The sequence below is a fragment of the Lotus japonicus genome, chromosome 6 (genome assembly GCF_012489685.1).
Source record: "Lotus japonicus ecotype B-129 chromosome 6, LjGifu_v1.2".
Taxonomy (NCBI): Eukaryota; Viridiplantae; Streptophyta; class Magnoliopsida; order Fabales; family Fabaceae; genus Lotus; species Lotus japonicus.
In genome coordinates this window covers 38,050,610-38,065,108 of record NC_080046.1, presented here as the reverse complement: position 1 = coordinate 38,065,108, position 14,499 = coordinate 38,050,610, and the positions used below count along the sequence as shown (strand labels likewise).

The 14,499-nt window shown below is 44.0% G+C and overlaps 1 non-coding gene and 1 pseudogene across 1 annotated transcript; both read right to left on the bottom strand.

The window, feature by feature from the left end:
• Nucleotides 1-1,584: 1,584 nt before the first annotated feature.
• On the bottom strand, nucleotides 1,585-4,018 carry LOC130725264 (thioredoxin-like 1-1, chloroplastic; annotated as a pseudogene).
• A 9,713-nt stretch (nucleotides 4,019-13,731) lies between these two features.
• On the bottom strand, nucleotides 13,732-13,838 carry LOC130727107 (small nucleolar RNA R71). The gene has a single exon (XR_009015144.1). It is a non-coding gene; the product is annotated as a small nucleolar RNA R71 (small nucleolar RNA).
• Nucleotides 13,839-14,499: the final 661 nt, after the last annotated feature.

Here is a 14,499-nt window from a genome sequence, read left to right as displayed (position 1 = left end):
ATTGACCGAGAGAGCATTGTTCAACTTTGAGTTTATTCTTCCACTTACTTTTAACATCCGCATTTTTGCTTATCATGGACCTGAGATTCAGTACCCAAGAAATGAAAATGTCCCAGAGGTAATCATCCTTGACTCTGATTCTGATTCTGATTCTGATACTGGGTCTGCCGGTGAACCAAACATTCAATGGGAAAAGGTTGTAACTGACAAATATGTGAGAGGTAGAGTACCTTTGGTAAGTTCAACTCAATATCTTTTCTTATTTTTACGATTCTTTACTTTGATAGCTCAACATCTTGTTGCACCTCCTCATTTCATGATATATTTCCATTTAAATGTTGCAGAATTTACCAGCAAAGGTTGTCCACAAACTCGACCTTCATGGAATGACATCTTTACATGTCAGGGTATTGAATTCAAACTTGGCTGCGGATTGTGTCATAACTCGAGCTGAAAGAAACAAGAATGAGGCCCATTTAATTACGGGGTGGTATAAGTTGTGCAAGGACCTAGACATGTCCCCTGGAAACAAGCTCATTTTCACCTTTCTCCCACTTGAACTTGAACTGCTCCTGCGTGTTGTGCGCAACTAGATCGTTTAGACTTTTATTAAGTTCTATGTTTAGGAACAAAAACTAGACTACCATGTCATATGTTTATGTGACTTTGCATTTTATGTTCTTGTTGTTTTATTGAACTACCCCCTAGTATGCATGGAAGCATTCTACTCTACTGTTATGGCCTACATATGGGTGTATTTGTATCAGATATTGTTTAACCGTTGTGTTGTTATCACTTACTGTTATGGCCTACTTGTATCACTTACTATTTCTACCTAATTATGTTTGACATGTTTCAGTTTCATGTGTTTGCAAATTTTGTGATTTTCATTCTACCTAAGGTGTATGCAATTACATTTTCACTTAATGCATCATAGGTCCAACACAGACCATCCATTTCCAATGGTATTGATGTCCCAGAACTGACCTTAAATTCCTTAGGTGATAACTGGCTGGAATTATAAAGCAACATGTTTTGATGTTTTGATTAATACTAAACATGAGGAGCAAATGAAGTGGGCTGCATTTCACTCCAATAATTTCACTAATTCAGGTGAAATGGATATAAGATTCCTTCACTTTGCTAGTAAAGCAATATCCATTCAGATAATTATTTTATTTTTTTTGACATCAAGATCCATTCATACAAAAAGGAAAACAAGCATATGAATTCCATTTTCATATGAATTCTCATTTTTTTGACATCCATCCATCCATTCATATGAATTCTCATTCAATTCTCCTTTCAATAACCAACCATGAGATCATAAATATAGTTCATTCCATTTTCTTCTGTCAAAGGAAAAAAAAAATTAGAATTTACAACAAAACCCGGCTTGCACGGGTATTCCAGTGTATGAGAACATACTTAACCACAATTTTCTTAAACCAAACGGTGATCTCAGAAGTAAAATTACACCTCTCATATGGGAACCCAATTTTACCATGAAGAAAAAGGTTACTATATATAGCTGCCTCATAAATAGAATACAAGTGAGATCATCCACTGGAAAATAAACTAACATTACAGTAGGGAGGGATTCCTCAAATACACAAAAAGGGCAAAACTAATATTTCTACAGCGACTATCTAGCCTAGTATTAAATCCAAAAAAAAACATAAATCCAATTGCCTTGGAGGAATACACACTTTGTAACTTGATATTCAATGATACCTTCATTCTGAAAAAGTATACCAATCGAAGGAACTTCACCGAACCTATTCTGTACAAGGGATTTCAAGCGATCCGTTCCCCCCGTTTGCGTAGAGTTCATCGGAAATCCAAACATACATGGACTCAAAAGATGGTGTTTGCTTACAAACTGGCCACATCATTAATAACAGCAGTGGTCAGGGTTCTCTGTTCCGAGGACTCCGACTTGGAGGTCAATGAAGGTAAAGTGAGGGACTCAGGAGCAGCTTCGGTTGCAAACTCTTCACTTGCAGGGGCATGTGCAGGCTGCAAAGGCGAGTATGTGAAAGAAAGATCTCTGTTGGCAGAAAGAGCTAGGAGCTCTTTCTCCTCTAACCCTTTGGTTGGTCCCAAACTGCATCTATCGGGAGTGTGTTTGGCCAATGCATCTCTAAACTTCTTGATCTGTAATTGAAATCAAACTTCATCAGTTAACTTCACATCAGTTAACACATGCACAACTTGACCAATAATAAATCTATCATTACCATGATTCAACAGAGTACATGAAGAACCCAACAGGAAACACATGCATTCCAAACATATATCATTCAAATAGTGTGAAAAATGTTGAACGAATGGTCTCAGGTTGAAAGCATTCTTCAGGTTTGTAATGAACAATTAGTCAGATGCCAATAAAAAGCATAGCTACTGAGCATACTAGTATGATTGGATCAGCTTTTCTTTCATCAGGATTAATTCAGAAACCCATAAGTTACACACAGAAGCTTCTCCAAACATGCCAATTGATTCTAACTTCAAAATCAATTGTAAAAGAGTTTCCAATCATGTCAAATCTCCTAAACTAAACAAAAACCTTTGCTATGCTACCAGATCTAAATGCATAGTATAAATTTAATAAAATTGACATGGTATGTATAACTAACCGTGGCATTTGTGCAGCTAAAGCTTCATAAGCGACCATGAGCGCCTCTATAAAAGCGGAACAAGGGAAGAACATGAACGTTAAGGCTATAACACATAGATTTATGCTCCTCATGATTCACATGAAGGAACTGAACATCAGGATTCATCTCAGCCAGTTGACAATTCTGCAATACCAAAACGACCTCAGAAACAAAATCAACAATTACAAACAATGCAAAACCATGAATACACTCATGGTTGATTGATCTATGAATGAATCAGCTCAAGGGTGAAGAAGAATAATACCTTAGGATGAAGGGCTTTGCATCCACCACAACCAGGAGGGAAGAAATCAACAATCACAAGCTAATCCCCTGCGAAGCGAGTCAACAAGGTCTCGGAAGTCACCTCTCTCATGTTTGGCTGAAGACCTTTCTCCCACCAGCGAATCAACAATCACCCTTCTCCCAAGAGTACGCCGCACTTCACTCGATCTAGGTCTGCAAGAGAGAGGGGAGGGTGAGAGACAACAAAGATCGGTGAAGTCACACACCCGGGTCCTACAAAGGGGTTCCTTATGCAATTTTTCCCAATTCTTCCAAAAACATAAACCGAACCTGCTTGCCAAGTCTAAGGTAACAGATCTTTACCGCATCCTTTAAAAATTATAAAATGAACGGTGGATAAGGGTGGTCCATCGATGGACCGTTTTTAAAACTTTCCAGCCTAGTGGGAACCACAAAGTTCATGGGTGCTTCACCCTGTGCTATACTTAAAAGCTAGTTTTTTTTTTTTAAGTGTTTCATTCAATTAAGAAGAAAAAGAAGGCTTAGAGGTCATTACATCTGATTGGACTAAGTCAAAGAGTTCATGACGAACCTCCTCAATCCAAATAGCCTTACCCAAACTAAAAGATAGCTTTGCTAAAGCATCAACCACTTGGTTCCTAGTACGATGAACAAAACCAAACTCAAAAACATCAAAGAACCAAGTCAAATTACGACAATCTAAAAGCAAATAACACAAAGTGGAGCATCCACCTCCACGTTTCCAAGTCTGGAAAAGAGTAAGACAATTTGTTTCGAGCTTAATCCGGCGAAAACCAAGATCTCGAGGCCAAGCCAAGGGCCCAACGCATAGAGAGGGCCTCCGCCACAACCGGAGAGAGAACAGGTCCACGAGCACCACATGTTGCAGCCAGAACCTCACCATAGTAGTTGCGATCAATGAATCCGAAGCCAACATCTCCTAGGTTAGCCACTGCCGCGTCGAAATTTATCTTGAAAGTGCCTTGAGGTGGACGGGACCACGTTGTGTTGCAAGACGGTTGAGGAGCCACTGGAATCTGCACCTCTGCCAGCGGACACATGGAGGCTGCATGACGTAAGATCCTCTCCATCGATGGAGCTACCGAGCAGAACAAAAGCTCATTCCGAGCGCTCCAAATCGCGTACAACAAGCTGAGAAAGACACCCAATGTTTCCAGGTCTGCAACCTCCATAAAATTAGAGATGAAAACGTGCATAGGGCACTCATGAGTCAGTCGAAACCCCAGGGAGCTAGCAAACCAGATTAGTCGCACCGCTGGACAGAACAAAAGTGTGTGTTGCACCGTCTCTGGGACTGCTAAGCAACTGGGGCAAGTCGGGTCCACCGCAGTTCTCGCCCATGAAGGGATGCTCGAACTTGAAGCACGTCGAGACACGCTCGCCAACCTGTTTCTTGACATCGTGGTAGCCTGGCTGCCTTCCATGGCTTTCTCCAATCTGCCTTAGGTAAGGAAGGAGACTGGGAGGAAGATGTTGTGGCAGTTTCAGACGAGAGGCGTAGAAACTGATAACCTGTCCTTGTTTTGTAGTGTCCATCCGCGGATAATGGCCATATTTCTTGCGTCGTAGGAGGGCAGCAAATAAAATTAATCAATTCACTACTCCACACCATTGTTCCTGGTTTCATGAGATCTGAGACCAAAGAAATGCCCAAATCCCAGGCAAGCTCCACACTACAAACCAAGGACTCCCCGCCAGGTACCCACTTATCATACCAGGCCTTGATACTTCTCCCATTTCCTACATTCCACATTCCTCCTTTTTCAAACACCATGCATGATCGGAGAATACTAGACCACGCATAACTGGGACGGTACCCACGCTTTGCTTCATAAACTGTTCCCCTCAGAAAATAAATCACTTTATACAACCTCCCAAGAAGAGAGCCCGGACTTGACTTTATAAGCCACCAATTGTTGGCCACCAAAGCAATGTTGAACATTATAAAATCCAAGAAACTAAGACCACTGTGGTCCTTAGCTCGACACAAAGCTTTCCAACTAAGACCATCCATACCCGACTTTGATACATCCCCTCCCCAATAGAATCGGCTAATCATTCCCTCAATTTGCGAGTACATGTCATTCGGCAACAGAAAATAAGACATAACATATGATGGTATAGATTAGGCCACCACTTTAACTAAAACCTCTCGGCTTGCACGGGAAAGGGATTTCTCCTTCCAACCTTAAAGTTTCTTCGAAACCCGCTCCTTGACAAAATTAAAAATCCGAGTCTTCGATTTTCCAATGATGGTGGGAAGCCCTAGATATTTGTCATAGCACTCCACCGCCTTTACATTCAACAACTGTCTAAGCTCATGGAAGCAATTATCAGGCATATTTCGGCTACAAGAGAGCATTGATTTGTCAAGGTTGATGACTTGACCCGAAGCTTGTTCGTATGTGGCAAGGATTGCCTTCATACTCTTGCACCGTTGCGCAGGCAAAAAAGACGATGTCATCTGCAAACAACAAATGAGAAATCACAGGAGCAAACCTGACAACTTTAGTTCCATGAAGAGATGATGCTATAACAGCTTTATTTATTAAGGCAGAAAAAACTCCCCGCATAAAATAAACAAATAAGGGGAGAGGGGTCTCCTTGCCTTAATCCTCGCTGAAGTTTGAAAGGTTCCTACGGAACACCATTCAACATAATAGAAAAGTCCACATTGGACACACACGCCATAATAAGGCTCACTAAAAAGGGGGGGAAACCCCATTTGTTCCAAAACATACACTCGCCAAAAAGGGTCATTCAACTCGGTTATAAGCCTTTGACATATCTAATTTTAGAGTCATCATGCCATTTAGGCCACTTATTTTTTTCTTCATATAATGGAAGCATTCGAACGCCACTAAGGCATTGTATGTGATCAATCTACCAGGAACAAAAGCAGTTTGTGACTCAGAAATTATATCAGGCAAAATCTGTTTTAGCCTATTCGCCAAAGTCTTTATAATAATTTTAAAAATTACATTGCAGAGACATATAGGCCTAAATTGATTAGCATGCATAGGTTTTTTCACCTTTGAAATTAAAACAAGTAAAGTTTAATAAATAATGCCTGGTGAAACATCTGCATGAAGGACTGAAATTATTGTATTATATGTCCTTCATTGTAATTTAAAAGAGATACAAATTTACATAAATATTTGGTTTCACTTTTAATACTTTCATAATCATTTATGTTCTATTTAAGTTCTTTTTAGGTCTTTAAAAAAATGTTCTTTTTAGTAGCTATATCTAGGGGTGTAATCGGATCGGATTGGTTCGGATTTGGGCGTTTAAATGTCCGAACCAATCAACTATTTTCAGTTTGGGTTGGTTCGAATTTCCTATTTTTTGCTTCTAATCCTGAACCAAACCAACCCGATCTCAAATGGATTGGTTTGGATCGGATGGTTGGATTTGAAATAAAGAAATATTATTTAGAAATTTGCACGAAAGTTATTATAAAAACGTGAAAAATTCTAAAAAACATAGAAAAATTTAAAATTTCGGAAGAATAAAACATTGGATAATGCATAATCAATATAATCCAAATAAAAACAACATCTCCAATAAAAATATAAATAAGCAATGTAATGGGCTGGAGTGTTTGGGCTGACTGTAGAAAATAATTCTCAATTCATTGGGTTCGTTCGGACTGATCGGTTTTTCAATCCTCAAATCCGATACCTGAACCGATGGTGATTGGATGCAGTAAAAAAATTCAAACCGAGCTGATGATCCAATCCAACCCACCATAATGTGTCGGATCGGTTTGATCGAATTCGCAGATCAGACCGTACCCGCTTACACCCCTAGCGATATCTAGAAATCTAGGGTTCCATCATGAACATTGAGATGAGGTATAGTACCTAAGGTGAAAGGAACATGATATGAGATTCCTAGAGAGAATGAAAGTGTAGCCGCTTAGAGAGAGAAAGTAACTGGATTTCAAGCTTGTTATTTCTCAAATGAGCTAAGCGTCCCTTACAATCGGTATCCCTCCCCTATTTATAGTTGGGGGAGTTTGGCCTAGCGCCTCTAAATCATCCTGGGCGAGGGACCCTGGGGTCTCGCCCAGTCCACAAGACACCGATCTCGAAGCACGAGAGCTAAGTGTGTCTTTAAACATGAAAGACCAGGCCAAGGCGATGGATGTAAAGGCTTAACTAACGTTAAACACAAGATACGGAAATAAAGAGCAATTGCCAACATGGCTTGGTAATTTAAAGCCTAAAAATTTGAAATTTTGAACGCCTCGCCGCGCTCCCTTGGCGGCTTGAGTCCACAAGCGAGCTTGCAGCGATGATGCTGGATCTGCTCGCCCCGCCATAGTTATGCGCGTGCCCTGAACCGTAACTTGTGACATGTCAAGCCTGCGCCACGTGTTGCGCCCTGAGGTGATACAAGGGTCAGCGAATCCAAAGAATCTCAACCACTATCTCTGGGACGTCCCATCGAATCACAATAGAGTCTGACGATTTGAATTTCAAACCAATAAGCTTTAACTGTTGTAACCCTTCGTTTAATGCACTGTTTTCTTTTTCCCGAAACTCATGCCGCACTCCCTTAAGTAATCATTTTACCCTGCCACGTCAAGGCATGATTCCCCAACCGCTACTCTCCCTGGCCTTTAAATTCTCTCCCCTTCCATTTTTCGCCTTTTCCCATTAACTGTTCCCATATTCATTCCTGACTCTCACACGCTCCGGTTCCCCTTGCCGACCTTGCGAACTTAAAGCTCCGGCCCCTCTTACTCCTCCTTTCACATTCCTTTTCTGGTTAGTTTCTTATCCTCTCTTTCTCCTTCTATTTTTATGATGCCTTCTGGCGGGGTCCTTTCCTCCGTAGAGGAGATCAAAGCCCATCGCTTGGCAACCTTTGCCACTCTTCCTTCCCCCATCTCCGAGGCTCCTGATCAGGGAGTTCTTGACCAACCATCAGAGCTCTCTACCAGCGAATCCCTTTCGGACCTTGCTCATAGGGTTGGGGGGCTTTGCAGTTCCCTGCTATTAGAGGGCCTTCTTCGTACCACCGGTTGCCAAAAGCATGATCGCCCTTGGCTACACCGTGTGTTTAATGACCCCAAATATTCTCACTTCTTCTTCGTATATGAATACTTGTTTCTTGATCTTGGTGTAAAACTTCCCTTTTCACCCTTTCTCACCCAAGTGCTATGTGACATTAACGTTTCTCCTTGTCAACTTCACCCTTGCTCCTGGGCTTATCTGAAGTGTTTCGAAATTCTCTGCTGCAACGTTGATGTGGTTCCTTCCCCTGCCCTCTTTTCTTTTTTCTTCAAAGCGGATCCCCAATCTCTAGAGACCCATGGCTGGGTCATCCTGGTGCCCCGGCCGGGCCACGAACGATTTTCCCCTTACCAAGTTGGCTCCGAATCTCGCCTGGCTCGCCGGTACTTCCGGGTCATCGTCCACCCTGCTTACCCCTCATCATTTACATAGAAGGATGGGAAAGCCCTTTTCCCTCTTTACTGGACACAGTGTCCCAAAACCACATTCCATTCTCTCGAGCCGCATTCTTCTTCTAGAGAGAGTTTCTCCATTGGTGTCTTATCCCAACTTCCTCTTTTCAGTTGCACTGACCTACTCGCTGTTTCCACCGGATCCAAACTGTTTCCTCGATTAGGTTTTCCCTTTACCGCCTTCTTCACACCTTTCTCTTAATTTCTTCGTTTCTGATGACTTTTCCTTTGCTTTTCAGGGAACATGAAGTTTTCTACTTCCGAACAGCTGGAGGCATTCCTCTCTGGGAACGTTAAGGTACCCTCTCCAGCCCAAGTTGGAGATAAAAGACAAAGCTCGCCGACAAGCAAGGGCTCTCCTAAGAAAAAGAAGTTGGGCGAGACAGGCTCTTCGACTGTTACGGGCGAGGGATCCATCGCATTCGCCCCGGCTGTCCCGGAAAGCGCACGTGACTCCTTGGTGCCCGATCATCATGGTGAGGCGCACACTTCCCTGCTGTGGATATTTCTCGCCCCTTGGACTCAACGGTAGGTCAGCAGCCTCCGCCACTGGCCGCCCGCTGTCTCCACCACCTGTCCAGACAGTTCACGATTCACCTTCCCCTAACTCTCCTAGGGTTGGCGGCGAGGAAGAGAGGCTTCCTTCGGACCACCCAAAGGACTCCTCTAGCAGCTCTTCCGTCGATCCCTTTTCCTTCTTACTCTCTCATCCCTACCTCGAGAAATTGAGGGAAGTACGCAGCCAAAACCCGCAAGAGGTTGCTCAAGAAGCTGTGTCAAGTCTTCTTCGTGCCGGCTGTCTGTTCGCCCAGGTGGCTTGGCAGGCTCGGCCCCTTACTGGAATTGCGGGGCTCCGTCAAGAGGTGGAAAAGCTGCATTCCATCAACCTTTAAGCCAACGAGACCTGCTCCAAGTTGTCGGACCAGCTAGCCACTGAAGTAGACAGGACAAAGAAGATGTAGAAAAAGCTGGCGGAAGCAACGATTGCAAAGGAAGAAAACCTTGCTGCCAAAGATAAGGAGATTGCCAATCTGCGTAAGAGGCTGGCGGCCAAATGTGAGTTACTTGCTGAGGCCCGGTCAGATTTGGAATCGAAATGCAAACTTTTAGCCATCGCCTTGGAAGAGCAGATAAGGAGAGAAGCTGCTTTCGCGACAGCCAACGAATGTATCCGCGGCTTCCTAATTTGCAAAGCTCAGGTCAAGCACCTTCATCCGAATGTCGACCTTGAACCCCTAGGAGTTTTTAAGAGGGTCACACCCACCAGACTGGTGGGTCGGGAAGATCTGCCGTAAGTTTCTCTCGTTGACCTCGGAGACGCTGTGGAATAAGAGAGTAAAATGCAATGTTAACTTGTTTGAAGTTATTGTAACGCCTCGTACTTTTAATTTCATCTAAAAAATTTGTCTGTACTTTACTTTCAAGTTTAATCAATTCAGCTTTATTTATTTACGTTTTATGTTTGTTTTAGCGCTTTTTCGGAGTTTTTATTTTCTCTCAACGCCCCCCATAGTTTCCCTTTTTCTCAATTATGTTCGACGACATTGATGGTGTGCCTTGTTCAACTAAGACTTCTGCTCAATTTTTGAACTGAGGCTTTCGTCACACCAATATTTCCCGTAAGAGCAGGTGTGGCCTCGCCGGTTTTGCCCCGGCGAGGACAGATTATTGCTAGGGGCCCAATGGCCATATAGGTTTACCCAGACTTATGCCTAGTTATGTTCGCGCGCCCATATTTCGGGGGGATTTTGGGATGAGAAGCTTATCCGCACACATCGCCGACGAGTGACGGCGAACTGCGTCGGCTTTTCCGGAGCGATCCCCAGACATCAAGGTCGTGTTGGGATCACCACCTTCAGGGAATTTTTCCCACCTAGCTCTCGCCGCAATTCAGTGTGATTGAAATTGCTGGATACAATTTTTGTATTTTCAATCAAACGTGATAGTCAACAAACTCCCGAGATGGAGAGCAAGAACGTGTCTTTGTTTTTACCATTTAGGCGCATTGGCCAACAGACTCTCGAAATGGAGAACAAGAATGTATCTTTGTCTTTACACCTTCAATCTTTGCGAGGCGCACTTGGTTGATCGTCCTCGTGCTGAAACCAGCTCCTTGTCAGTCCCTTAGCTGTAATAGTATTTTAGGCTCGCCGCGTTCTAGGAACGTGGCACTCTCCTTCCGTCCAAGCTTTCTAGGTGATAAGCTCCCTTCCCTAAGGCCTTCAAAATTCTGTAGGGGCCTTCCCAGATTGGACTCAGCTTATTCCCAGTGTTCCTGGTTCGCTTCTTTAGCACCAGGTCCCCCTCCTGCATTGCCCTCGGTCGCACCTTCGAGTCATACTTTGCCGCAGCTCGCTGTTTCATTGCTGTCTCTCTAATGCGAGCCTCATCGTGTGTTTCTGACAACAAATCTAACTCTACCGCCATGTTGGCAGAGATCTCGCCCTCAAAACGCGGCGTTGTTCGCCACGAGCTGTTGTCTATTTCTACAGGCAACATGGCGTCCGCCCCGTAGGCCATCCTGAATGGAGTTTCCCCAGTGGTTGAGTGCCGCGTTGTATTGTAGGACCAGATTACAACTGGGAGTTCGTCCAACCAGGCTCCCTTTGCCTCCGAGAGCCGGCGCTTCAATCCCCGTAAAATTACCTTGTTCGCCGACTCCGCTTGCCCGTTAGTTTGAGGATGTTCTACTGAAGAGAACCTTCTTTGAATACCCATCTCTTCGCAGAATTCTCTCGTTTGGTTACTTGCAAACTGCGTCTCGTTATCTGAAACAATCGACCTTGGTACCCCGAATCGACATACAATTCTTTTCCAGTAAAAACCTACGATCTTGGCTGCCGTAATGCTTGCGAGGGGCTCTGCTTCCACCCATTTGGTGAAGTAATCCACCGCTACAAGGATGAACTTCATTTGTGACCTGGCGGTGGGGAAAGGCCCAACGAGGTCAACTCCCCACATGGCGAATGGCCATGGGGAGCTAATCGTGGCTAACTGTTCTGCTGGGGCCCTGGGCAAGTCTGCAAACACTTGACATTTTTCACATTTTTTCACGAATTCTGCACAGTCTTTTCTTATTGTAGACCAGTAAAAGCCTGCTCTGAGGACTTTGCTAGCCAGAGACCTTCCTCCGATGTGACTAGCACAAACCCCCCCCGTGAACCTCCGCCATGACAGCCTCGTATTTCTCGGGCGGGAGACATCTCAGGAGTGGCGAACTAAATCCTTGCCAAAAGAGTATCCCATCGAGTAGAGTGTAGTGTCCTGCCTCTCTTCTTTGTTCCTTCGAGTATTTTACAACCTCGCTTGGCTCACCCGCCAAGATGTCTACGATGGGGTCCATCCAGGTTTCTTGGCGGCCAACAGAGGCTACCAACTCTCCTTCAATGCTTGGATTAGCGAGCGACTCCTAGATCACGCTCCGATTGTTCCCCAGCTTTCGAGTGCTGGCTAATCTTGCCAGGGCGTTCGCCCTTTGGTTCTGCGCCCTTGGCACGTACTCAACGACCACCTCCTGTAGTCGACCCATTAGCAGTCGCACGCGCTCTAGATATTTTATCAAGGCCGGCTCTTTCACCTGGAATTCCCCATTCACCTGGTTTGGTACTAGCAACGAGTCTGTTCTAACCAGCAGACTATTGATCTGTACCTCAATTGCTAGCTTCAGCCCGGCGATCAGGGCCTCATATTCTGCCTGGTGGTTGCTGGCTTTGAACTGGAATCTGAGGGACTGCTCCAATATCAACTCCCAGGCCCTTGTAGCGTGACCCCTGCTCCATTTCCATTGTCATTTGATGACCCGTCGACGAACAATATCCATTGCGTGCTCACCTTCTCACCGCCTTCCGGCGTCAACTTTACAACAAAATCAGCCAAGGTCTGCGCACCGACCTTCCCTCTTTTGTTGTATTGTAAACTGTATTTTGACAATTCGACCGACCATACGACAAGTCTTCCGGACAAATATGGCTTCTGCAACACCTGTCTCAAAGGAAGGCCAGTTCTTATTTTTACCTGAAAGCTTTGAAAGTAGGGTCTTAGGCGTCGGGCGGTAACGAGGACGGCGAGCGCCGCCTTCTCTATCTTCTGATACCTATTTTGCTTTGGGTTCTTTGTAAGACTTATGATGTTTTAATCTGAATTCCTATTTCTATTCATGAATCCTCTGAGTAAACCCTTGAATCTCATATCCATGCTTTATGTTTCAAGTTAGAACATGTGCTAGCTTTATGCTTTTCTATAATAGAACGGAAGTTTGTTATAGATTAGGGACTTGTTGTGGGATTACCTCTTCTATGCTTGCTACTAGGAATAGAGGAAGGATTGGGGTTTGTTGCTCTGAATTGCATGCTTAATGCCTTTATTAAATGTTTAGGTTATCAAGGAATTGTGCCTATCTTTTGGCTTGAGAGGATTGTCTATGCGAGGCATTGATAGATGATTGATTAGGCTAGAACATCAAGGAGAGACTCAGAGTTTTGTGGATATAGTAGGTTGATTAGAACTGAATTAGTCAAGCAAGAACCCAAGGCATGCTCACCATTGTCCTCACACACTTATATTTCAATTGCTCGTTAATTAATCACCAAAACAATCAACCTTTAAAACTGAATTTTACTGGCTTTCCTACCGTGAACTCGAGGCTTAAACTGAATTCTCATACCAATTCCCTGTGGTTCGATAAATTAAAACCGGGTAGATTCTGTACACTTGCAGATTGACCAACAAGTTTTTGGCGCCGTTGCCGGGGAATTGTTTTGCGATTTTTGGTTTAAGTTTTAAGTTTGTGGTTTTGTTTTATGTTTTGAACTTGTCTAGAATTGGTGCTACTAATCTTTCTCTGTTTTAAGTGTCATACTTACAGGTTGCTCTCAAGAGAGACATCGTCATGGGTGGCCGTATGACAGAGGAGGAAATGCAAGCCCATATTGAGGCAAGAATCCAAGAGGGTATCACCCTCCGATTGCGAGAGCAAGAAGTTGAGAATGCCAAACGAACTCTTCGGGAACTTACTTCGGGGTCAATGAGCTTTGACTATCCCGGAAGTATTGTTATCCCCGAAGGAGTGGGGAACTTTGAGTTGAGACCGGAATTCATCAACATGGTGAGCCAAAGCCAATATGGTGGAGGTTCCTCGGAAGATCCTCATGCTCATATGGAAAGCCAATTCGGTTGAGCCTATTTCCCTTCTCTTTGAAGGACGCAGCAGAGGACTGGCTAAATTCACAACCTCAAGGGAGTCTCACTACTTGGGAAGACCTTGCAGAAAAGTTCACAACAAGGTTCTTCCCAAGGTCCCTTTTGAGGAAATTGAAGATTGACATCATGACCTTCGCACAATCCTCAGATGAAAATCTTTATGAGGCTTGGGAGCATTTCAAGAAGCTTTTGAGGAAATGTCCTCAACACAATCTCACCCAAGCTGAATGTGTGGCGAAGTTCTATGATGGTTTACTATATTCATCAAGGTTTGGCTTAGATGCGGCTTCAAATGGGGAGTTCGATGCTCTTCCCCCACAAGCGGGGTATGGCTTGATAGAAAAAATGGCGGTGAGAGCCATGAACTCCGAGAATGAACGCCAAATCCGAAGAAGTTCGTTTGAAGTGGAAACTTATGACAAGCTCATAGCCTCCAACAAGCAACTCTCCGAGGAAGTAGCCGAGATCCGAAAGCACATAAAGGAGACCAAGTCAATTGGAGCAAGAATGACTTGCTTGGAGTGAAAATTTTGTAGTGAATCTCATGCTAGTAACCAGTGTACTGTCAATGATGGTGATAGCGAGACCAGAGCATTAACTCATGGAAGAGGAGCTCCAACCGCAGAACAAGGGCCTCTTGTCCAGCCGCAAATTGTTGAAAGGACGGTTGGCAAGAGGAGTCTAGAGGAGCTGATCGAGAGATTCATTGATCATACAGCGAGCAATTACAATAGCCATGAGATGGCTATAAAGAGCTTGGAGAACCAATTGGGACAGCTAGCAAAGCAAATGTCCGATAATCACCAAGGTAAGTTCTCTTCCGAAACTTTAACTTTGACTGAGCAAGAAAATACTGTTGTTGTTTCTACTAGGAGT